The sequence below is a fragment of the Phalangium opilio genome, unplaced genomic scaffold (assembly GCF_054372755.1).
Source record: "Phalangium opilio isolate 3A_F unplaced genomic scaffold, DU_Popi_V2 ptg000025l_1, whole genome shotgun sequence".
NCBI lineage: Eukaryota > Metazoa > Arthropoda > Arachnida > Opiliones > Phalangiidae > Phalangium > Phalangium opilio.
The window spans coordinates 4,328,119-4,352,817 of NW_028324156.1; the positions used below are offsets into that span (position 1 = coordinate 4,328,119).

General features: G+C 36.8%; 1 protein-coding gene and 1 pseudogene across 1 annotated transcript in view; one reads left to right on the forward strand and one right to left on the reverse strand.

Moving 5' to 3' along the window:
- Positions 1 to 24,699, reverse strand: part of LOC149691880 (anti-lipopolysaccharide factor-like) — an 84,380-nt gene that overhangs the window by 22,364 nt on the left and 37,317 nt on the right. The window lies entirely within an intron of this gene.
- On the forward strand, positions 24 to 3,901 carry LOC149691882 (uncharacterized; annotated as a pseudogene).

The following is a 24,699-nucleotide window of genomic DNA, read 5'->3' on the forward strand; positions in this document are numbered from 1 at the left end:
AAGTGATAACAATCGGCCCCACCGAGTGGGAGAGTTTTTCGCCGTGAAAATAGGCCGGCATAGCCCTCCTTTCCACCTCGTGTCTTAGGTTAAAGAGGTGGTATGATAAAGGAGCTGTAAAGGTTAACCTAGGTTATATATTAGAAGGATTTCAACCCCTCTCCAAGGTCGCTCCATTATACTATGGTCGCATTCAGTAACAGGCATAATTCAAAAACCAGTGTCGCAAAGCAGAGAGATAGGGGGATGCTTTTGGTCACTAGTGTGTTAAGTTAAAACTTACAATTCATGAGCTAGTCTTGCAAATTCTAGAGATATTTTTTATTTTTTAAGTTACAGAAAATGCTGGCGGTTATTTTTATATTTTTTAACTTGACATTGAAGGCATAATTAACTATTATATATAAATACCTATTATTACTATGAATAAGCGATATCGTGAATATTTGTGGACGGACCAAAAAACAATACCGAAAAGATCTCGAGCACGGTATACCAAAAAAAAATAAACAAAATGTTTCCAAAGATGTTATCTTAAGTTCGGACTCTGAATCGGAATTTGTTACGCAAGTGCCTATCGAAGAAAACGCTAACAAATCTAACAACCACCAAATTCACCATCCAGAACGTCTTGAAGACTTGGATATGGAAGCAAGCCAAGATTTGTAAGAAATTATTCTTAACACTGATAATTATATTTTCAAAGCTTAGTTTCTATAGGGTAGTGTCAGTAAAAAGGGGAAACGACAATTTAACCCTCCCTCGATCTAGCCGCGCTTTGAAATAGGGAATATTGTGCGCGCCAGTTTTTAGGAAATATGACGTTGCTACACGTGCCACTGACAGTACTCTATCTATACTACCATAAGTTTATAAGCTATGTTCCATAAGTGTGTCACTCGTTAATGAGAGCTTGTCATGAAGTGACGTAGGCGACGCCTGGTAAGGCGCTATCAAAGGCTTAGTGTAGACTAAATAGGAGGATGGACTGCAAAACCGAGTGTAGTCAATTCTCGCGTCGTTCTTGGACTAGCTCTCATTAAACCTCTAGCATTACGAAGTAGAGGTAGTGACATACTTATGGAACATATCTTATAAACTTATGATACTACTTTACTCTTGAAATTATTTGAAATGGTAGGCCTCTATTATAGCCGAGTCAAATTCTTAGTATTAATTTAAGGGACATTGACGAGCCAGGTGCAGAAAATAGCAGCACTTCTAGTTCGATTGATGAAAATGATGACAGTCATGATAACAACGATGATAGTGATGATAACAACGATGACGAAACAAATGAAAATAACGCAAAAACTGATATGGTATATTATGTTTTATAAGAATAGTTACTCTATTATGGTACATAGTTTTCGCAAAAGGGAGTTTTTCGGTGCCTCCATTGTTGCCAGACCCAAGAGACCATTGGTGAGCTATGCAAGCAATTAAGACCAGAGAAATGCCTGTAATTCAGAACGAGTCAATACTGCAGTGGCTTGGCAACACTGCGCTGAGTGAAGGGAGAAGAGAGAGGGGGGCATTTTATTTCTAGCTCCTTTAGTTAAAACAACAACAACATATCATTATTCCAGGATGAACCTATTTATGAAGGATCTCACTTAACAAAAAAAGAGAGTATGCTCCTTATAATGGCCCATATATTAAGACACCACACATCTGAAGAAGCTACTTCTAGCTTATTGCAATTAATTAGATGGCATCTACCGCAAAGTGTGTCCACATCGTTTCCCATAACAAAGTATCTTTTCCACAAATATTTTGAAAGCCCAAAAGGTTTGGTTAAACCGTACTTCTATTGTCCAAATGATGCTTGTAAATCGAATTATTTGGGACCAGAGAGAGAGGGTCAAGATGAACTAAAGTGCGATATTTGCAACTCGGATTTTAATGTAGATTTCCTATTAAAGGGTGGAAATTACTTTTTAGTATTTGATGTTGAATCTCAAATCAAAAACTTATTAGAATTGATATGCCCCGAGTTAAAAAAAAGTATAAGCTACTTCGATATTTCCGATATTACGAAATCTTCAAAATATCGTAGAAGTAACATGAATGACGATGACGTTTCAATAACATGGAACACTGACGGCGTTCCTATTTTTGAATCGTCAAAATTTGATATTTGGCCCCTACAGCTCACCATCAATGAGTTGCCAATAGGAGCTAGACAGAGAAATACTCTTTGCGCAGGCCTTTGGTTTGGACAAAAAAACCCAATATGAACTGTTTTTTGAAACCTTTCGTTGAAATTATAAATTCACTTTCTTCAAATGGGATTGTTTGGACAAACAAAGAACAGAAGAAAATAAGATCCCGAGTATTCCCCGGACCATGTACTGTAGACACAATAGCTCGGTGTACAATACAAAATATGACTCAATTCAATGGAATGTTTGGTTGCCCATGGTGTTATCACCCGGGAGTAATGGTGGAAAAAGGGAAAGGCAATATAAGGGTCTACCCTTACAAAAATTTTGAAAATGTAGACGCGCGGACAAAGCTGGGATTTATTGACGATGCCACAAATGCAGTAAACAAAGAAGAGATTATCAATGGTGTTAAAGGGCCATCAGTTTTGTTAGAATGAACCACTTTGACTTAATAGAAGATGTACTCGTGGACTATATGCATTGTTTGTGTTTAGGTGTTATAAGAACAACCACAAATTTATGGTTGGATTCTAAGTCACACGAAGAACCTTATTACTTAGGCCGGAAAGTGAAAGAACTGGACGCAAAGCTAAATAAAATAAAAGTGCCAAAGGAATTTACCAGAAAGCCTAGGTCATTTGAAGAGCGAGTATATTGGAAAGCGTCTGAATGGAGATCGTGGGCATTGTTTTACTCTCCATCCGTTTTGAAAGGACTTTTGCCCGGTCAGTTTTACAGTAATTGGATGAAGTTAATTATGGTATTTCACTTGTTATTAGCAAGATCAGTACCTGTTAACTTGCTCTTTCAAGCGAGAAAAACTGTCTGCGAATTTCTCAGTGGCTATGAAAATCTTTATGGAGTAAAAAACATGCTTTTCAACATCCATCAAGTTTATCATTTAGTTGATTGTGTTGCGAATTGGGGCCCACTCTGGTCATTTTCAGCTTTCCCATTTGAATCAAATAATGGTCGGCTACTGAAACTTTTCCATGGTACGCAATATGTACAAACTCAGATCTCCTAGAGATTTTTGTTTTTGCAATTTATCCCTATTCTAGTCTTAAAAAATGAAGTTTTTAAACTAAATCCTATGCTTGCAAAGTTTTTTGCTTCATTAACTAACAATTATTCCCAATTCCCATCGCAAAAAATCAAAACTGAAAAAACTATTATTTTGGGTAAAACATTGCCTTCAAAGCTATCTGTTGATGAAAGCGCGATATTAGAAGAGCATGGCATCGAGCGCTCGATTACGCTTTTGCATAAAAAAGTGACAATAAATGGGTTGGTTTTTAGTGCAAAATGTAGAAGTAAAAGAATAGAAAACTGCTATATTTACACCGAGATTGGCGAGAATATTAACTTTTTCAAGATTAGTCAAATTTATTCCACATCTAATAAAAAAGTGTATGTCTCTGCCCAAAAGCTAAAAATTCTCCAGTTTAATGAATTCAAAATATTTGAAAATGGCCTTCCGCAAATTCTTTACCCATTTGAAGTGACAGAAAGAAAAACACTTCTTTCTCTTGAAAAAACAAAATTAAACAAATGCTTGAGAATTGTTAAAGAACCTAAACAATACCTCATTAAGCTAAACGTAGTTTTGGATGGAACTTAAATTTTTTAAAGTGACTAAAATATTAATTTTGAATATTTCCCAATTAATGGCCATTGTTTTGGTTATATCGTATGTATGTAACTATTAATTGAAACTCGTTTTTATATTTCAAACTTACCTATCATACTTGTGATTTTTGTCGTTTAAATTAATAATATTAAAAAACTGTTTCATTGATTCTCCTTCAAACTTAATTTAAAGACCAAATTATTCTCTCAATTACTTTTTGTTAAAATTCCTGAGATATTTGTAATTAGCACTTAAAATATTTCTCTCAAATATTCCCTTCTACTTTTAAAGGATTTTGAGAGAAAATTTCAAGTTAAGCTCAAAAACAGTTTATCACAAACATTCCCTTTAATTGTCCATATCGTTCTTCAGAAATATCTTTCTTCTAAAATTAAAATATTTTCCTCCTAAAGTTTCCCTTTAATTTTCCAATGCGTTCTTAAGAAATATTTTCCCTCTAAATACAAAACATTTCCCTCCCAAAGATTCCCTTTAATTTTCCATAGCGTTCTTGAGAAATATTTTCCCTCTAAATACAAAAAATTTCCCTCCCAAAGATTCCCTTTAATTTTCCAATGCGTTCTCAAGAAAAAATTTCTTTCTAAATACCAAACATTCTCCTCCCAAAGTTTCCCATTAATTTTCCTAAGGGTTCTTAAGAACTAATTTCCAATGAAAAACCCAAATTATTACTCCCAAAGTTTCCCTTAAAATTCCCAAAGAACTCTTCGGAAATATTTTACCAATGTTCGAACTCCCAAGGACCCTTTCAAACTCCAAATTTTTTTCTCAAGGTTTCTTAAGATTTTTTTTGTAAGGGTACCTATAAATATGGGCTTTGTGACTTAATGATATTTGTGAATAATTTTCATTTAGATTTAAAGGGAGAGTATCACTATATTAAATATATTTTCTATACCAGCCCTTTAGTGTTTATACTCTTAACCATATAAACATTGGTGTATTTACTTTGGGTTAAATGCTAAAAAATATCCCCGCTAGCTATAAAGACCAAACCAATATAGAACAGATATTACTACTATAGAGGGAAACCTTAGTAGCTTGTAGTAGAATTAAACGGGCCTCTATTAACCCCGACCCTAGAAGCACTCTGCCCCAAAAGAGAGTTAAGTATAAAGCCCTAATTTAATATAAACCCATTTTCTCTGAAGATATCAGTTCTAACCAAACAGTCTCTCTGCGGAATATGTCCATCCTCGCCCTTCTTCATTCCTTGGGAAAGAGATCTTAGAGAGCAAAGGGGAGAGATAGAGAGAGGATGGGTACAACATCTTTTAACCAGAACCCAAGGGATGGCGTGGCAACAAGAAGCTATACGTAACGTTTATAGGTCCAAGAGTTTTGAGCACCACGGAGAAAAATTGTCTGGGGGGTCTCATTAAGCTCGGATTCTTTTGGTTTCCCTCTTTCTCTTATCGTTCGTTGCTTCGGACTTTGGTTGGTCAAGATCGTAATAGCATAAACCTATTTATAAGTTCACGACCTTTCTAGGATTTTTAAAGGGCATTGTATGAAAAAAATACATATTTTTCACTCAAGGTGCATGTTTGGCCTTAAGATGAAGTAGAATAGGTGGGCCCTCTGCGGCGATGACAGTCTGCCTTAGTACCTTACGCAAGTCTCCTACCTTTGGTTGTTAGGGGATTGTTAAGTGCTGCCGCCTAGCGTCATTTGAAAATAGAAAGTAGTTCTCGTGGATTAGCTTATATTTTTAAGACACAGGTGGCATTGTCGACGTTATCGTACCTACCAAAACGCCCACTGGGGATGCTGGAAGGACTTCGTTGCAATAGATGGGGTTATAGCTACGTTTTCCTAGTGATTTCTAAACTCCATCTCACATCTCTAACCCAAGGTTTCGCTGTACCAATTAAGAGAATGATAGCAGAGAGAACGGATATCAGTTCAGTTTGAATCTGTTCGTGAAAAAATTGGCTCATAGAGGTTCTGACAATACTGCGCTTAAAGCTTAGAAAGAGGGAATACATTTTCCTAGCCCCTTTAAAGTAAACAGGACTTCTAGTGAACTGTCGGTTCGAACTTATTTGGCTCTTTCATAAGAGACTTATGGCAATACCAATATCGGACGAACCGTAACGATATTTCGCGGGAAACTTTAGAAAGAGGTGGGACACTTTATTATTATTTCCCTTAAATGATAAGTATTTTAAACGTGAAAGACAAAATAGTTTAGTGAGCTTCCCCTCGATGAGCAATTGTAAGAATTCCAGTGTACTTTTTATATTTGAGGTCCAAGCAAAAGTTTATAGACAAAAACAAAAAGTGTACTTCATTGATACTGCTCGTATCGTGTAATTTGAGGACCCCCTTTACCTTTCAGAATAGTGTCGACCGCCTTTGCGTATGATTACCTTCACGGCAGTAGCACAGGAAACATGCGTGAAGCCGTGAATAGGCTCAATATAATTCCAAGAATTAACGTTTGGTTCACCATCATAAAGTACTATTTTTTAGAAACCTTTGACCTCAGAAAAATATTTTTCTCTGATTGGTTGCTTCGTGTAGAGGTTGAGAGGAGAGTCGTTAATTTATTTCTCATTGTGTCTCAGCTAAAGGCTGGGAACTGTAAACTAAAGTACACTTTTTGTTTCTATCTATAAACCTTTGGTCCAAGTGATGAATCTATATGGCGTTTGACTTTTTACCTTCCTGTAATGGACATAAGGCCGGTTTAATACACTCTGTATTAGATGGAGATGGCGCCATAGACTTGACCAACTATTACGGCTAAGCTCTTTATCACGGCCTCAGTAGGGCAGACAGATAAGAAAGGGTTCCTTTTAAAACGATGGTCATTACAGTACCACCTTGGAGCGGCCCGGGGGGTAGGGGTAAGGGGAAACGACATTGTGCTTTAATGGCCTGAACCTAACATTAAATATACTCATAGCTTTTGTAAAGAGAAGCTAAAAGTGGTAGATGTGAGTTTTATGTTATTTCCAAAATCAATTACCTTTAATTGCTCCTATAATTTTTGACAATGTCAAAGGTCAGATTGTCCCCTTTTTATTAGTATCCAGTACTTGACCCTAAGTCTACCAGGTAAAGAGGTGATTATCTTTGGAAAACAAAATCGTGGTTTGATAAAATAAAATGATTTCAGTTTCTCTTTGATTGGTGAAAGTCGCAGAGGACATTATGTCGGTTGACCTTCGAACTTCCGCGTGGTTGGTTGGATACAGAAGTTGAAAGAAATCAACTGTCACTATTATTACTATTATTTCTCTCTCTCTCTTTCAACAGTTGATAGCGTCCAGGGCGCCATTTAAGAAAAACGAAATTTAGATATATCTGTAGTCTGGGAAATATAAGACAGCTTGGTCCTGGTATAGTTTTCAATTTCTTTAGCCTTGAATGCCTACAAGAAGAAAGAAACTTTGTAATTTTCGATTACACTGTCTTACTTTCTTAATGTTTGCCAGACTGTATAAGATGCACAAAGAAAGGGTTCCTCTCATCCATAAGTTCCCACCAAAAATCAGAAAGTAAATTAATAACCATTAAAACTTTTAACTTTTTATTATTTTTATTTCCTTTAAAAATAATATTCTTTCTATCCTTTTCTATTCATATTTTTTCTTAGCTTAAAACACGTGGTCCGTGGATATAGACCATTTTGATTTTATAAATCTCGCGCGTTTTCGCTCGTGCTTTTGTACGTGATGTCAGTTGAAGAAGTATAGGCACGTGTTTTGGCGCTCTTTTTTTCTCTGTTAGCCTCGTATATTCCCGCCAAATATCTGACAGATATTGACCAGCCTCAGCTAGGCCTAGTCTTGGTAATTTTCAGAAACAGGTGTAACCCTATATCTATACAAAAGTTTGGACCAAAGTCTTTGTTTGAAAGACTAAAAATTTTCGGATGTCTTAACATTCTCCCAAGTTTTAACTAAAGCAAATAATGTGAAGTAGAAATAGTATAGAAATAATATAATTTAGAAGTGTTTTTATACTCTATACTCTTTAAATAGGCTCAATAACGATGTTTGATATGTGTGATCTATAATTTTCCCGTCAAATTATGGACTGTATCTTGAGGAGCGCTTTCATAAGGGGGTTATTAAGTCTATTTTTGGACTATTTGGGTTCGTTGCCATGGTTACGAGTGGTCATCTTCTATTTCACTTGATGGTTTGACAATGTTAGAGTTTTCTTTATATACTATAAGTCTTTGGATTTTTGTCATCTAGTCATCTTTTATTTTGTTTTTTCAAAACTTGAAACCTTTCAAAGTCTCCGGAAGAATGGTGTTTTTCTTTATTCTTTTTAACGTCTGTTACTTCCTATCTTTAGCTAGCAATAACTTCTGTTCTAGAACACAGAGTAAAATTGAAGATACCCCGATGAAGTACATATTCAGTAGAGCAATTGCTCCGAATTTCATGACCCATCAATTTAAATATCGCAACTTAAACCGACTAAAGTTTTGACTAAAACATATCTTAAACTAAACCTATCAGAGTGAACAGTCTTTATAAATTATCTGATTTTTTTCCTATATTTTAAGGTCCGTCCAATTTCCTCCTTTCTTTTCCTATATTTCATGGATAAAATTTCTCCAATATTTTCTTCCATTTCAAGGATAAATTTCCTTCTAAATTTTCCTATATCTCAAGGATAAATTTCCTTCTAAATTTTCCTATATCTCAAGGATAAATTTCCCCCTATATTTTCCTGCATTTCAAGGATAAATTTCCCACTAAATTTTCCTATATTTCAAGGATAAATTTCCCACTAAATTTTCCTATATTTCAGGGATAAATTTCCTTCTAAATTTTCCTATATCTCAAGAGTGCATTCCCCCTATGCACTCCCATATTTCAAGGATAAATTTACCTCCCATGTTTTCCTACATTTCAAGGATAAATTTCGTTCTATACTTTCCTATATTTCAAGGATAAATTTCCTTCTAAATTTTCCTATATTTCAAGGATAAATTTCCATCTAAATTTTTCTATATTCCAAGCATAAATTTCCATCTAAATTTTCCTATATTCCAAGGATAAATTTCCCCCTATATTTTCCCATATTTCAAGGATAAATTTACCTCCTAAATTTTCCTATATTTCAAGGATAAATTTCCTCCTGTACTTCCCTATATTTCAAAGATAAATTTTCCCCATATATTCCTATATTTCAAATATAAATATCCTATATTTCCTTTGAAAGAATTTATTATTTTCATTGATCGACCCTGCCTTTGTTACATGGTAAAAGTTGTGGGGTTTTTTTTCTTTGTTTTTCTTCGTGATCACACGTGAACCTTAAGTCACGTGCCTGTTTTCCAAAAGCAAATCTCGTGAGCTTAAATTATCGAAGCGTATCAAATCGCGCGCGCGGCCTTTTAAAATTTAACCAAAACCTTAGCGAGATTATCCTCATGAGAGAACATATCGATTTCGACCCCTAAAAGTGAAAATATTAAAAAATCCTTTAAGCCCGTATCTATTTTCTCCTTTAACGAATTTTCCAAAAAGAAAAAAATAATAATAATATTCTATGCCTCTTTGTACAGGGTGTTTCTGATAAGTCTGCCATAGATTAAGGTGGATATTCTTTGGACGAACGATTTTGAGTCGAAAATGTATTTTATAGCTATCTCCATTTTGACCCTAAGGGGCACTGTTTTCAACTTAAGATTGGATGGTGTATTTTACGGATGACCCCTTAAATTTAAGTGAGAAACTGATTAAGACAATGATTTCTAATTTAATTAAGGGGTCATCCCTAAAACAATCAAATCATAATTATGAAAAATTACATTTTTGACTCAAAATCAATTTCCCAAAGAACATCCCCCTTAATTAATGGCAAACTTATCAGAAACACCCAGTAGATAAAGGTATATTTTTTTCGTATAAGCCAAGCCAGGTCTGTTAGGAATATAAAAAGTTTTTTCAATATTTTAAGGGTCAGATTAAAAATCTTTTCAACAAGAAAAAAGTATCCCATAAGCTTTATTCTATCCTATCGGGCGTATCCGAGATTATTAAAGTGATAATCGCACGATGCGAGTCGTAAGGGATATTTTAATGAATCAGGAAATTGACCGTGAAATATTTATTACTTATCTATACTGTATAAGCAGGAATGCATACAGGTAATAGGAATACTTATTATCTATTATCTAGGCGGATTTTATGGGAAGAGAGCTTCATAGACCAATTCGGAAATTACATACAGTGAAACCAACACACAGGGGCGAGGCCTCCATTGGGCTCTTCTCCCACTCGCCAAGAAGCACCGCTAGAGGCAGAGCGAGTTGACTAGCCTCCCTCCGCGTGTAGTGAACTCGGGTGAACTCCGTCTGGTGTTGCCTCTTGGCAACCCCTCGCCCCTGTGTGTTGGTTTCTCTGTATGTGTTTTTCTGAAATGGTCTATAGAGTAATCACTATTTATGAAGAACGACTTACTGTAATCAATGTGGTGCCAAAACCGCTTTATCTAGGAAGATGAAATTTTGCAGGGACGTTACTCGTAAGTAGTAGGTACTCATCCAGAAAAATATTTCCAATCCGCGACCATCTTAAAAAATGGCGGCCATAAAGGTATAGAACTTTTAATTACAGGATAACGTCCGTTCTTTCCAAGCGATATTTTTAATATTTAGTGTGCTGTATAATTAATATTTAGTGTTCTATATAATTAATATTTAGTGTGCTATATAATTAATATTTAGTGTGCTATATAATTAATATTTAGTGTGCTATATAATTAATATTTAGTGTGCTGTATAATTAATATTTAGTGTGCTGTATAATTAATATTTAGTGTGCTGTATAATTAATATTTAGTGTGCTGTATAATTAATATTTAGTGTCCTGTATAATTAATATTTAGTGGGCTGTATAATTAATATTTAGTGTGCTGTATAATTAATATTTAGTGTCCTGTATAATTAATATTTAGTGTGCTGTATAATTAATATTTAGTGTGCTGTATAATTAATATTTAGTGTGCTATATCATTAATATTTAGTGTGCTATATCCTTTAGACTTTCTTTATGGTAAACCTTTGGTAATTGAACCTTCCTTCCGCCATCTTTTAAAATGGCAGCCTTTTCTGCTAGTCCCATAATAATTATTTTTTTTCCATCTAAAATAATTGCGTGTGACTATCATTGTCGTTGTTTAGGCATTGTATAGATTTAACAAACATGTTAAGGAACGTTGTGACTTTACTTAATACTGAAAGCTTTTAGGTTAAATTTCATTCAAACTTCCCTCCTTTAATAATTAATGACTTTTAATTAACGGAAATTTGAAACGCTTTTAGAAACTTAATTTCGAAATAACGGAAGGGGGGCGAATTTTCCTTGTATCGATGATAATAATTGGACCTTTTCGTTTGAAATTAGCCAGCTATTTTAAATTATAGCCTTTAATAATATTAAATGCGTTTCCAAATAAACGTCTCTTAGATCGCATTTTCTGGAAAATTTTGATTTCGAATTATACCGTGGCGTTAAGTGCATTTTCCTTAAGCCTTTGCGTATAATTTCGGTGATTTTGGATAATGAGATATAGGACTAGGAGGATTCATACCTAATTACACAACGAGGCCAGACTTCAGGTGTTACATAAGGAAGCCTGACTCCCTGGTGAAGTCAAAAGCCAGGCCTCCTTGTGTAAATGGTATTAATCCTCCTAGGCAGAAAATTATTTATTCTATTCGTCGTAAAACTCATTTCAAAGTTATAAGTGCTTAAATTTTGTCAATAAGTTAAGTTGATTACTTTAACAGCAAAGACAGAAAACCGATGAAGTGCTTAAAGATGTTTTTGGGTTTATTTATTTATTTTTATCTGGTCTATTTCGTCTATGAATAAATATGAGCGTGAGCACGTGCACCTTTTTTTATAAAAAATCGTATAATGGTATATGGTATTGGCAGTTCCCTCTGTTTGAGTGTATTATTCTCTACGGGAAGATTGCAACGGCTAACATTACTTTATAGCGAGTCTCAATGGATACAAGTATAGTAGACTCCAAACCTATATGGCGGGAAAGTAAAAGAAAGCGCGGGAAATTTGTTGCAAGCAGCTGGCGCGTGAAATCTAAATGTTCTTTTGGAGGCTGCTATACCTTAATAAGAATTAATATAATTTTTCCATGAATATAAAGGGTGCTACGAAAAGGTAATTACAGGACCGATTATAGGAGTCAAAAATGTATCTTCTATGCCATCTTGACGTTATAATTGGAATGTTTTACGGACAACCCCTTGTTAAATTAGCATTTTCTGTCAGTTTTTTACTGAAATTTAAGGGGGTCATACATAAAATACGCTAGTCATAACTCCTTTATGGTGCCTCTTAATTAGGTCAAAATGGCGATAGAAGTTATACAACTTTTTTGGACTCAAAATTGATTTCCCATAGAACCATCCATCCCACTGTACTTCGGTCCTATAATTACCCTCCCTTTTTGGAGCACCCTGTATATTCTTTTTTGTAGTGAAAATACTGCGGTGAAACTTGAATAAATTCATGGGTATAGTCTCCCATAGTTCAGACTCAAAGTGTGTGGCGCTCGCGAGCCATGGAGAGTGTGGAAGCGATTGCAGCTAGTACTTCCCTAGCGAAGTAGAGCTATAGCAGCAACTCGTGCAAGAATCCCTTGCAAGGGAAGGAGCAACAAGCTTAAGCTATTATACCTTCCATAATACCTTTTTCCCCCGCTTAGATCGATAGCTAGCCTATAGCTTCACCGCCTCTCTGAAATTCTTTGCTTATCACGCTTCTCTTTTGTTTTAATCTGGACCAATTCATCCTGGTCTTAGAGTCTTAAGAAGGACCTTTTCCAAGAAGAATAACGAGTATTTTACGTCTAGCTTTGATAGTAATAAAGAAAAGATTCCTAAAGCTCCATCTTCGATGTTTGGATTAAAAAGGTCGAAGTTAGCTTTAACATTTTAACCAAAAACCAACTCGTTCGGAAACTGAACTTTTAAGGTTATTTAATGGTCAAATTGCTTTAATTTTTCGAGGCTTTATTTATTTAAGGTTAATTTAAATATTAAATTTGAACCGCTTTTTCAATATTGTAAGGGTGGTTTATAAAATGTGACATGTCGTAAACGTGATTTATAAAATACGACGTGTTTTAAGCGTAATTTATAAAATGCAACATGTTTTAACTTTCAATCGTACTTTATAAAATAAGACATGTTTTAAGCGTGATCTACAAAATTAAACATGTTGTAAGCGTGATCTACAAAATTAAACATGTTTTAAGCGTAATTTATAAAATTCAACGTGATTTAAGTATTGAAAAAAAAACCTGTTTTCAGTGCTGAAATTTATTTAAAAAACATGTTTACAGTGCAGAAATTTATTTAAAAAATATGTTTTGAATTGAATTGAATTGAATGTTTTAAGTGTATAATTTCATTAAAAAACATGTTTGAGGCGTATAATTTCATTAAAAACATGTTTTAAGTGTATAATTTCATTAAAAAACACGTTTTAAGCGTAGAATATCATTAAAAACACGTTTTTGGCGTAGAATTTCATTAGAAAAACATGTTTTAAGCGTAGAGTTTCATTAGAAAAACATGTTTGAAGCGTAGAATTTCATAAAAAAAAACCTGCTTTTAAGGTATTTTTATAAAATGAAACATGTTCTATTAAAGTGTATTTTTACTTAATATTGGGTGATGTCCCAATTGTTTCAGTTACTGAACTACCACTCCCTCCTTATATATAAACACTCCTAGTCTTGCTCCTTTTTTTTCTGTTTTCTTGTTATATTTTATTATACAGTCTCTTGCAAGTATCGGTATAATAAAAGGATTTCCGTTATGTACCTCATTTACGAACCGATATCGAACTTTCGAAAACCAGAGTCTTTATAGCAAGACTGTACAAGATAAAAGTGAAAGTTCTTCCCAGCTTGGTTTTTTTCTCTCTCTCTTGGTTTATTGGAAGAAAGCATTTTTCTGGCGTAGGATTACATAAGGGAACTTGTGAACGTTGTCTACAGTTCTCCACAGGGTTGTTGAGCTATTTTGGGGTTTCCTTGCTGCTCACCCCAATACAACAAGGATCAATAGACCCCATGATAGACCCTTTTCGTAAGAAAGGGGGAGGTGAATTATCGTCTGCTAGATATAGCTTTGGTTAGTTCCATGGCTGAACATTGATGGGCATGAGGGCAAGAAGCGATATCTAGTTTATTAGGGAGAAGGTCTAAGATGCCTAAGTATTGGCCCGCCATAGTCCCAGTCCCCCTTTCAAAATACAAGGGGGGAGGTAAATGGAGGCAGGGCTATTTCGCCTCTCCTCAGTCGGAAAATATGATTGTAATTTTCGTCATTCGCGTCGCGCTGACGTGAGTTTTCAAGAACCAATGAGATGCTGGTTGTAATTTAGAGGCGGGGATTAACTCCGGACCTACCTTTTGACTGGAGATAAAGATAAAAATTTTGCGAATATATACCTTCTCTCTAGTAAACTAGATATCGCTTCTTGATGAGGGCAACAAAGACGTTATAAAGGGTTTCAAAGTGACCAGTCCATGTTCATTGACCCCCCCCCCCTTTTCCATTAATCCTGAAGTATCGTCTGCTAGATTTAGGGTTAAGGCTGAACATTTATGGGTATCTGGACAACAAAGAAGTTAGATATGGTCTTGTTCGGATATTCCATTGTAGTGATGAACACACTGGACTATTTTGTTGTCTTGGAACTCAAATACCTAAACCACGCTTGTACACGGCCCGAATTGTATAGTGTGTAGAACATTTTTTATTTTCTATTTATCTTTTGTCGTAGAAAGTTTCTTTGTTTTAGATCGCTGACCCTTTAACTATACGTTTAAAAATAGATTACTTCGAAGTTATATATATTGAAGTAATAAGGTGTTCAACGGGAAAACCCCCATAATCTCCGTGTCTCTCCGAGGGGCTTCCTTTATTAGTAAATTACTTCACGATTATATACTTTTGATATTAAACGCGCTCGAGAAACAACTCAAGTTTACTTAAGAATTACTCTGATTTTCAGTTTATACCATGAATGAAGTTTAATTTATCAATGAATTTTAAACGTATCCTTGAGTTGAATGAACACTTTGACTGCTATGGTTCACTGAGTAAACTATACAGCTTTCAAAATTTCCTTTAGAAACTAAAAGAGAAAAAGCAAGGTTTTAGGGGTCAATGCAAGCAATCCCATTAAATGCCGTAGTTCATTAGAAATCGGTTGGTTTCTTTCGATTGTGGGGGTGGTTTTCCTAAGAGATCTTTTCGAATCGGTTCTTGACTTGTTTCTTGTCTCGATCAATGGCTAAGGGGTTTAGTTCTTCAATCTTCAACTTGTCTTAATGGTTTACTTCCGGGTAGGAATGGGTATAGGAACTGATGGCTTGGGAACTTTGACCTCTAATAAGGAATCCATAAGCTCCTCCTCTCGTTTCCAATTCAAGAACGTTTTGTGTCTATTTCAGATTCAATATACAGGGTGTTTCAAAAGGCGTGATAGATGATTTTGAGTCGAAAATGTTATAACTTCTATGACATTTTGTCCTAAGGGCCTCCGTTTACAAGTTATGATTGGAGTGTTTTATGGATGACCCCTTGATTAAAATAGATAAATGTTCAGTAACTTTCTTAGATTGAAGAAATCATTCTTCCCTTTGTTTTAGACTTTTAGTGGCCATTGTTTGTGAGCTAAAATGTTGTAGACCCACATGTTTTGGTGACACTTTCTGAGTTTGACCATAAGTTCATAGGATATTTTCATCCATAAGTTTGTCACTGGTTACAAACTGGAGCTTGTCATTAAGTGAGTGAGGTAGGTCATAGATTCGGGGTAAAGCGACGCCTGGTCAGGCGCTGTCAAAGGCTTATAGTACAGACTAATAGGAAGATGCACTGCAAAACTAACCGAGTGTAGTACTTCAATTCTCGCTTGTCGTTCTCGAACTGCTCAAGCTGTAAGTCTCTAGCATTACGAGGTATAGCTAGTGTCATACTTCTGGAACATATCTTACTGTGTTACTCAAAGAAACAAATACATCCTCTAATTTATTGCAAACGTATCACAGAAACACCCTGTATATTGACGAGCGTTTTCGCGTGATTTCATTCAAATTACGAATGCTTGTGATTTTCCCCAAAGACGATTTTAAATAGAAACGCGAAGACAATATTAATTTCGAATTCCCCAATGAAAAGGATGTCAGATAATAACACGCTTGTTTAGTTCTAACTCCTTTAGCTAATCTATACAGAAATAAAGCCATTGAAATCTCGTATGTCAGATTAAGAGCGTGTCTTACAAAGGCTTAGTTTAGCAAATTTAATTAAGTCTTCTCCGAAAAATTACATCTCACGCATGCTCGACCAGCGTCTGCCATTAATATTCTAATAATAGTTGGGTTGTTGGATATTTTTCGATTTTATAATCAAACTGTATATTTTAATAATAGATTTATAATCCTAATTATGTTTAATTAGATCACTTGATAATTAGGCTTAGGTAAAATTAATACAATATCATTCATAAAATAATAAATTGATAACAAACCGAATTAATTCTAGGAAATTCAATGGGGTTTAAGATGACTTCACACGACAATCGGGGATTTGATTTTCTGATAATATTATTATAACTAGACGCAATTTCAATGATTTGAAAAAAAAATTCGACCGAGGAGAGTCACAACTCTGGTTACATAAGGGATACAGGGAAGTAATTTGAATATCTTATAGCCCTATTTCTCCATTCTCCAAGGATACTAAATACTTGGGGTTTCAGCAAGTAATTAAGGAAAAACGTTCATAAACATTAGGGATGCACCGATATGGGTACAGCCGATATATCGGCCGGCCGATATATCGGAAATTCGTGGCCGATATATCGGCCGATATTATCGGCCCATAAAAAAGTAATATTTCTCCATGAATATCGTTTCCAAGAGTAGAATCAACATTATTTACGTTTTTCCTTTGTTTTATTAGAGACATGTTTCACATCTCTTTCGTTTAATGTGGTACCGCTACATTATTTTAGCCTTAACCCCCTTCCTTAAAAAGTGGTGTGGTCTAACTTGGTTTTTAGTAAAAATACAGCTCCGTTCTTTGTTCAACAAGAAGTAGCGTTATAAGCAAAATTTTGGACCACAAGTGAAAAGTTCAGAGTGTACATTAGTGACACGTACCAAACGCATTAGAAAGCGTCAGTGTCGACTTCGATTGTTTGTGGGAGGTATGGGAAACTAGGGTTATTATTTACTCATAGTCGTGAACAACGGGATAAAACTGAGATTCTGGAAAACATTGCATTTTTAAAGGGAAATTTTAAATTTGGGGAATAAATTAGTTGTGATATGTTTCAATTAGTATTCATTGAGTACCTTATGTCTTGTCAAATTTTTCCCTGAAATATCGGTTTACATGAAGCCGATATTGGCCGATACCGATATGAAAAAAATAGGCCGATATATCGGCCGATATACGGATAACCGATATATCGGTGCATCCCTAATAAACATCCTCTCCATAGGATTAATACGGGCTTATTTACCCAACACCTTTTAACTATGGTTCCATCAGAGATTCAGGGAAGTCCTTTGAGCATGTCATAGCCCTATTTCTCTCCTTTTCAACGATACTAAATACTTGGGGTTACAAGAATCAGGGCCGAAGTAATTAAGGAAAACGTTCATACAAATCTTCTCCATAGGATTAACACGGGCTTATTTACCCAACAACTTTTAACTATGGCTCTATAAGACATTCAGGAAAGTCCTTTGAGTATGTTATAGCCCTATTTCTCTCCCTTTCCAACGATACTAAATACTTGGGGTTACAACAATCAAGGCAAGAGCAATTATTATTAAAAAAAATCCCTACGACGATTTGAAAAACATCCCGGGGTTAACAGAACGGCTCCCTCTCCACTCTTTTCTTAATCTGTAGTAATGACCTTCCTTTTATTCTCAATTTTCTAGTAAGCGTATAGCTCAGCCTCTCCAACGTCCCCTTTATCCGGCGTACATCCCATGACACTGACCTCAGTTGCCTCTTCAAAGGATTCTGACTAAATACTCTAGTTGAGAGGATGGAAGGCACAAGCCCCCCACCGTCCCACGTGCTTTCATCAAAAGAAATCTTACGCGCGCTGCATTACGCAAAGCCCCATCCATGTACTGGTTCAATAACCAGAACTTGTCAGAACCCATTCCATTCGTTTATTACGCGGGAAAAAAAGATTCCCGCGCTTTTATTTCTAAGAGTATGCTAGACACTAGACAGATTGGCGTAGCTTCTCAGAGATTATAGTGGAAGGAATAGAAAGTGCTCTTCCATTTAAGAAGAGTGGAGCGCAGCGCTTCCAATGAATGTTAACCCTAAGTTCGTACGAGATAATGTCACTGGTTACTGAGAGCTTTTCCAGGGTTCATAGAAGGAATAACCTTAGACCCGATTTTGGGGGTTCGTAACTCATGTTCTACTAGTGAAACGAGGATGTCCTTTAAGTATGTTATATACAGATTTACCCCCCATCCAACCATACTAAAAACTTGGGGATCGAGTAAACAGGGACCGAGTAATTGAGCAAAATGTTCCCCTCCTTAGGAATAATCTTAGACCCAATTTTGGGGCTCGTAACTCGTGTTCTACTAGTGATACGAGGATGTCCTTTGAGTATGTTATAGACCAATTTTCCCCCATCCAACCATACTAAAAACTTAGGGCTACGACAAACAGGGGCCAAGTAATTAAGCAAAACGTAAAAAAACAACCCTGTCCATCGGAATAGCATTACACTAAATTCTGGAGGCTCGTAACTCTGGTTCTACCAGAGATACGGGAATGTAAATAATGTCACCTTGACACAAATGTTCGGATAATTATAAAGGTCTTTAGATATCCCAGCAAAAAAAAAAAAAAACTACAAGGTTTCGAACCTGTGGCCTTCCGGGTGTTAGGCGGATGTGTTAACATCTACACTACAGATAAGTTATTATAGGTGACCGAGAAAACAGAGTCCGAGTAATTGAGGAAAATGTTCGCCTCCATAGGAATAACCTTAGACCCGATTTTGGGGGTTCGTAACTCATGTTCTACTAGTGACACGCGGATGTCCTTTAAGTATGTTATAGACCAATGTACCCCCCATCCAACCATACTAAAAACTTGGGGATCGAGTAAACAGGGACCGAGTAATTGAGAAAAATGTTCCCTTCCTAAGGAATAATCTTAGACCCAATTTTGGGGGCTCGTAACTCGTGTTATACTAGTGATACGGGGATGTCCTTTGAGTATGTTATAGACCAATTTACCCCCCATCCAACCATACTAAAAACTTAGGACTACGACAAACAGGGGCCAAGTAATTAAGCAAAACGTAAAAAAACAACCCTGTCCATCGGAATAGCATTACACTAAATTCTGGAGGCTCATAACTCTGGTTCTACCAGAGATACGGGAATGTAAATAATGTCACCTTGACACAAATGTTCGGATAATTATAAAGGTCTTTAGATATCCCAAGCAAAAAAAAAAAAAAAATACTACAGGGTTTCGAACCTGTGGCCTTCCGGGTGTTAGGCGGATGTGTTAACATCTACACTACAGATATGTTATTATTGGTGACCGAGAAAACAGGGTCCGAGTAATTGAGGAAAATGTTCCCCTCCATAGGAATAACCTTAGACCCGATTTTGGGGGTTCGTAACTCATGTTCTACTAGTGACACGAGGATGTCCTTTAAGTATGTTATAGACCAATTTACCCCCCATCCAACCATACTAAAAAGTTGGGGATCGAGTAAACAGGGACCGAGTAATTGAGCAAAATGTTCCCCTCCTTAGGAATAATCTTAGACCCAATTTTGGGGGCTCGTATCTCGTGTTCTACTAGTGATACGGGGATGTCCTTTAAGTATGTTATAGATCAATTTACCACCCATCCAACCTTACTAAAAACTTAGGGCTACGACAAACAGGGGCCAAGTAATGAAGCAAAACGTAAACAAACAACCCTGTCCATCGGAATAGCATTAAACTAAATTCTGGAGGCTCGTAACTCTGGTTCTACCAGAGATACGGGAATGTAAATAGTGTCACCTTGACACAAATGTTCGGATAATTATAAAGGTCTTTATATATCCCAAGCAAAAAAAAAAAAAAACTACGCGGTTTCGAACCTGTGGCCTTCCAGGTGTTAGGCGGATGTGTTAACATCTACACTACAGATATGTTATTATAGGTGACCGAGAAAACAGGGTCCGAGTAATTGAGGAAAATGTTCGCCTCCATAGGAATAACCTTAGACCCGATTTTGGGGGTTCGTAACTCATGTTCTACTAGTGACACGAGGATGTCCTTTAAGTATGTTATAGACCAATTTACCCCCCATCCAACCATACTAAAAAGTTGGGGATCGAGTAAACAGGGAACGAATAATTGAGCAAAATGTTCCCCTCCTTAGGAATAATCTTAGACCCAATTTTGGGGGCTCGTAACTCGTGTTTTACTAGTGATACGGGGATGTCCTTTAAGTATGTTATAGATCAATTTACCACCCATCCAACCTTACTAAAAACTTAGGGCTACGACAAACAGGGGCCAAGTAATGAAGCAAAACGTAAACAAACAACCCTGTCCATCGAAATAGCATTAAACTAAATTCGGGAGGCTCGTAACTCTGGTTCTACCAGAGATACGGGAATGTAAATAGTGTCACCTTGACACAAATGTTCGGATAATTATAAAGCTCTTTATATATCCCAAGCAAAAAAAAAAAAAAAAAACTACGCGGTTTCGAACCTGTGGCCTTCCGGGTGTTAGGCGGATGTGTTAACATCTACACTACAGATATGTTATTATTGGTGACCGAGAAAACAGAGTCCGAGTAATTGAGGAAAATGTTTGCCTCCATAGGAATAACCTTAGACCCGATTTTGGAGGTTCGTAACTCATGTTCTACTAGTGACACGAGGATGTCCTTTAAGTATGTTATAGACCAATTTACCCCCCATCCAACCATACTAAAAATTTAGGGATCGAGTAAACAGGGACCGAGTAATTGAGGAAAATGTTCCCCTCCATAGGAATAACCTTAGACCCGATTTTGGGGGTTCGTAACTCATGTTCTACTAGTGACACGAGGATGTCCTTTAAGTATGTTATAGACCAATTTACCCCCCATCCAAACATACTAAAAACTTAGGGATCGAGTAAACAGGGACCGAGTAATTGAGGAAAATGTTCCCCTCCATAGGAATAACCTTAGACCCGATTTTGGGGGTTCGTAACTCATGTTCTACTAGTGACACGAGGATGTCCTTTAAGTATGTTATAGACCAATTTACCCCCCATCCAACCATACTAAAAAGTTGGGGATCGAGTAAACAGGGACCGAATAATTGAGCAAAATGTTCCCCTCCTTAGGAATAATCTTAGACCCAATTTTGGGGGCTCGTAACTCGTGTTTTACTAGTGATACGGGGATGTCCTTTAAGTATGTTATAGATCAATTTACCACCCATCCAACCTTACTAAAAACTTAGGGCTACGACAAACAGGGGCCAAGTAATGAAGCAAAACGTAAACAAACAACCCTGTCCATCGGAATAGCATTAAACTAAATTCTGGAGGCTCGTAACTCTGGTTCTACCAGAGATACGGGAATGTAAATAGTGTCACCTTGACACAAATGTTCGGATAATTATAAAGGTCTTTATATATCCCAAGCAAAAAAAAAAAACTATGCGGTTTCGAACCTGTGGCCTTCCGGGTGTTAGGCGGATGTGTTAACATCTACACTACAGATATGTTATTTTAGGTGACCGAGAAAACAGGGTCCGAGTAATTGAGGAAAATGTTCGCCTCCATAGGAATAACCTTAGACCCGATTTTGGGGGTTCGTAACTCATGTTCTACTAGTGACACGAGGATGTCCTTTAAGTATGTTATAGACCAATTTACCCCCATCCAACCATACTAAAAACTTAGGGATCGAGTAAACAGGGACCGAGTAATTGAGGAAAATGTTCCCCTCCATAGGAATAACCTTAGACCCGATTTTGGGGGTTCGTAACTCATGTTCTACTAGTGACACGAGGATGTCCTTTAAGTATGTTATAGACCAGTTTACCCCCCATCCAACCATACTAAAAAGTTGGGGATCGAGTAAACAGGGACCGAGTAATTGAGCAAAATGTTCCCCTCCTTAGGAATAATCTTAGACCCAATTTTGGGGGCTCGTAACTCGTGTTCTACTAGTGATACGAGGATGTCCTTTGAGTATGTTATAGACCAATTTACCCCCATCCAACCATACTAAAAACTTAGGGCTACGACAAACAGGGGCCAAGTAATTAAGCAAAACGTAAAAAAACAACCCTTTCCATCGGAATAATATTACACTAAATTCTGGAGGCTCGTAACTCTGGTTCTACCAGAGATACGGGAATGTAAATAATGTCACCTTGACACAAATGTTCGGATAATTATAAAGGTCTTTAGATATCCCAAGCAAAAAAAAAAAAAGACTACGCGGTTTCGAACCTGTGGCCTTCCGGGTGTTAGGCGGATGTGTTAACATCTACACTACAGATATGTTATTATTGGTGACCGAGAAAACAGGGTCCGAGTAATTGAGGAAAATGTTCCCCTCCATAGGAATAACCTTAGACCCGATTTTGGGGGTTCGTAACTCATGTTCTACTAGTGAAACGAGGATGTCCTTTAAGTATGTTATAGACCAATTTACCCCCCATCGAACCATACTAAAAACTTGGGGATCGAGTAAACAGGGACCGAGTAATTTAGCAAAATGTTCCCCTCCTTAGGAATAATCTTAGACCCAATTTTGGGGGCTCGTAACTCGTGTTCTACTAGTGATACGGGGATGTCCTTTGAGTATGTTATAGACCAATTTACCCCCCATCCAACCATACTAAAAACTTGGGGCTATGACAAACAGGGGCCAAGTAATTTAGCAAAACGTAAACAATCAAATCCCTCCATAGGAATTGCATTAGACTATATTTTGCAGGCTCGTAACTCTGTTTCTACTAAAGATACGGGGATGACCTTTGGATATGTTATAGTGCAATTTGTCCCCCATCGAACCATACTAAAAACGTAGGCCTACGACAAACAGGGGCCAAGTAAATAAGCAAAGCGTAAACAATCAAACCCCTCCATATTAATTGCATTAGACTATACTTTGCAGGCTCGTAACTCTGTTTCTACTAAAGATACGGGGATAACCTTTGGATATGTTTTAGTGCAATTTGTCCCCCATCCAACCATACTAAAAATTTAGGGATCGAGTAAACAGGGACCGAGTAATTGAGGAAAATGTTCCCCTCCATAGGAATAACCCTAGACCCGATTTTGGGGGTTCGTAACTCATGTTCTACTAGTGACACGAGGATGTCCTTTAAGTATGTTATAGACCAATTTACCCCCCATCCAACCTTACTAAAAACTTAGGGATCGAGTAAACAGGGACCGAGTAATTGAGGAAAATGTTCCCCTCCATAGGAATAACCTTAGACCCGATTTTGGGGGTTCGTAACTCATGTTCTACTAGTGACACGAGGATGTCCTTTAAGTATGTTATAGACCAATTTACCCCCCATCCAACCATACTAAAAAGTTGGGGATCGAGTAAACAGGGACCGAATAATTGAGCAAAATGTTCCCCTCCTTAGGAATAATCTTAGACCCAATTTTGGGGGCTCGTAACTCGTGTTTTACTAGTGATACGGGGATGTCCTTTAAGTATGTTATAGATCAATTTACCACCCATCCAACCTTACTAAAAACTTAGGGCTACGACAAACAGGGGCCAAGTAATGAAGCAAAACGTAAACAAACAACCCTGTCCATCGGAATAGCATTAAACTAAATTCTGGAGGCTCGTAACTCTGGTTCTACCAGAGATACGGGAATGTAAATAGTGTCACCTTGACACAAATGTTCGGATAATTATAAAGGTCTTTATATATCCCAAGCAAAAAAAAAAAAAACTACGCGGTTTCGAACCTGTGGCCTTCCAGGTGTTAGGCGGATGTGTTAACATCTACACTACAGATATGTTATTATAGGTGACCGAGAAAACAGGGTCCGAGTAATTGAGGAAAATGTTCGCCTCCATAGGAATAACCTTAGACCCGATTTTGGGGGTTCGTAACTCATGTTCTACTAGTGACACGAGGATGTCCTTTAAGTATGTTATAGACCAATTTACCCCCCATCCAACCATACAAAAAACTTAGGGATCGAGTAAACAGGGACCGAGTAATTGAGGAAAATGTTCCCCTCCATAGGAATAACCTTAGACCCGATTTTGGGGGTTCGTAACTCATGTTCTACTAGTGACACGAGGATGTCCTTTAAGTATGTTATAGACCAATTTACCCCCCATCCAACCATACTAAAAAGTTGGGGATCGAGTAAACAGGGAACGAATAATTGAGCAAAATGTTCCCCTCCTTAGGAATAATCTTAGACCCAATTTTGGGGGCTCGTAACTCGTGTTTTACTAGTGATACGGGGATGTCCTTTAAGTATGTTATAGATCAATTTACCACCCATCCAACCTTACTAAAAACTTAGGGCTACGACAAACAGGGGCCAAGTAATGAAGCAAAACGTAAACAAACAACCCTGTCCATCGAAATAGCATTAAACTAAATTCGGGAGGCTCGTAACTCTGGTTCTACCAGAGATACGGGAATGTAAATAGTGTCACCTTGACACAAATGTTCGGATAATTATAAAGCTCTTTATATATCCCAAGCAAAAAAAAAAAAAAAAACTACGCGGTTTCGAACCTGTGGCCTTCCGGGTGTTAGGCGGATGTGTTAACATCTACACTACAGATATGTTATT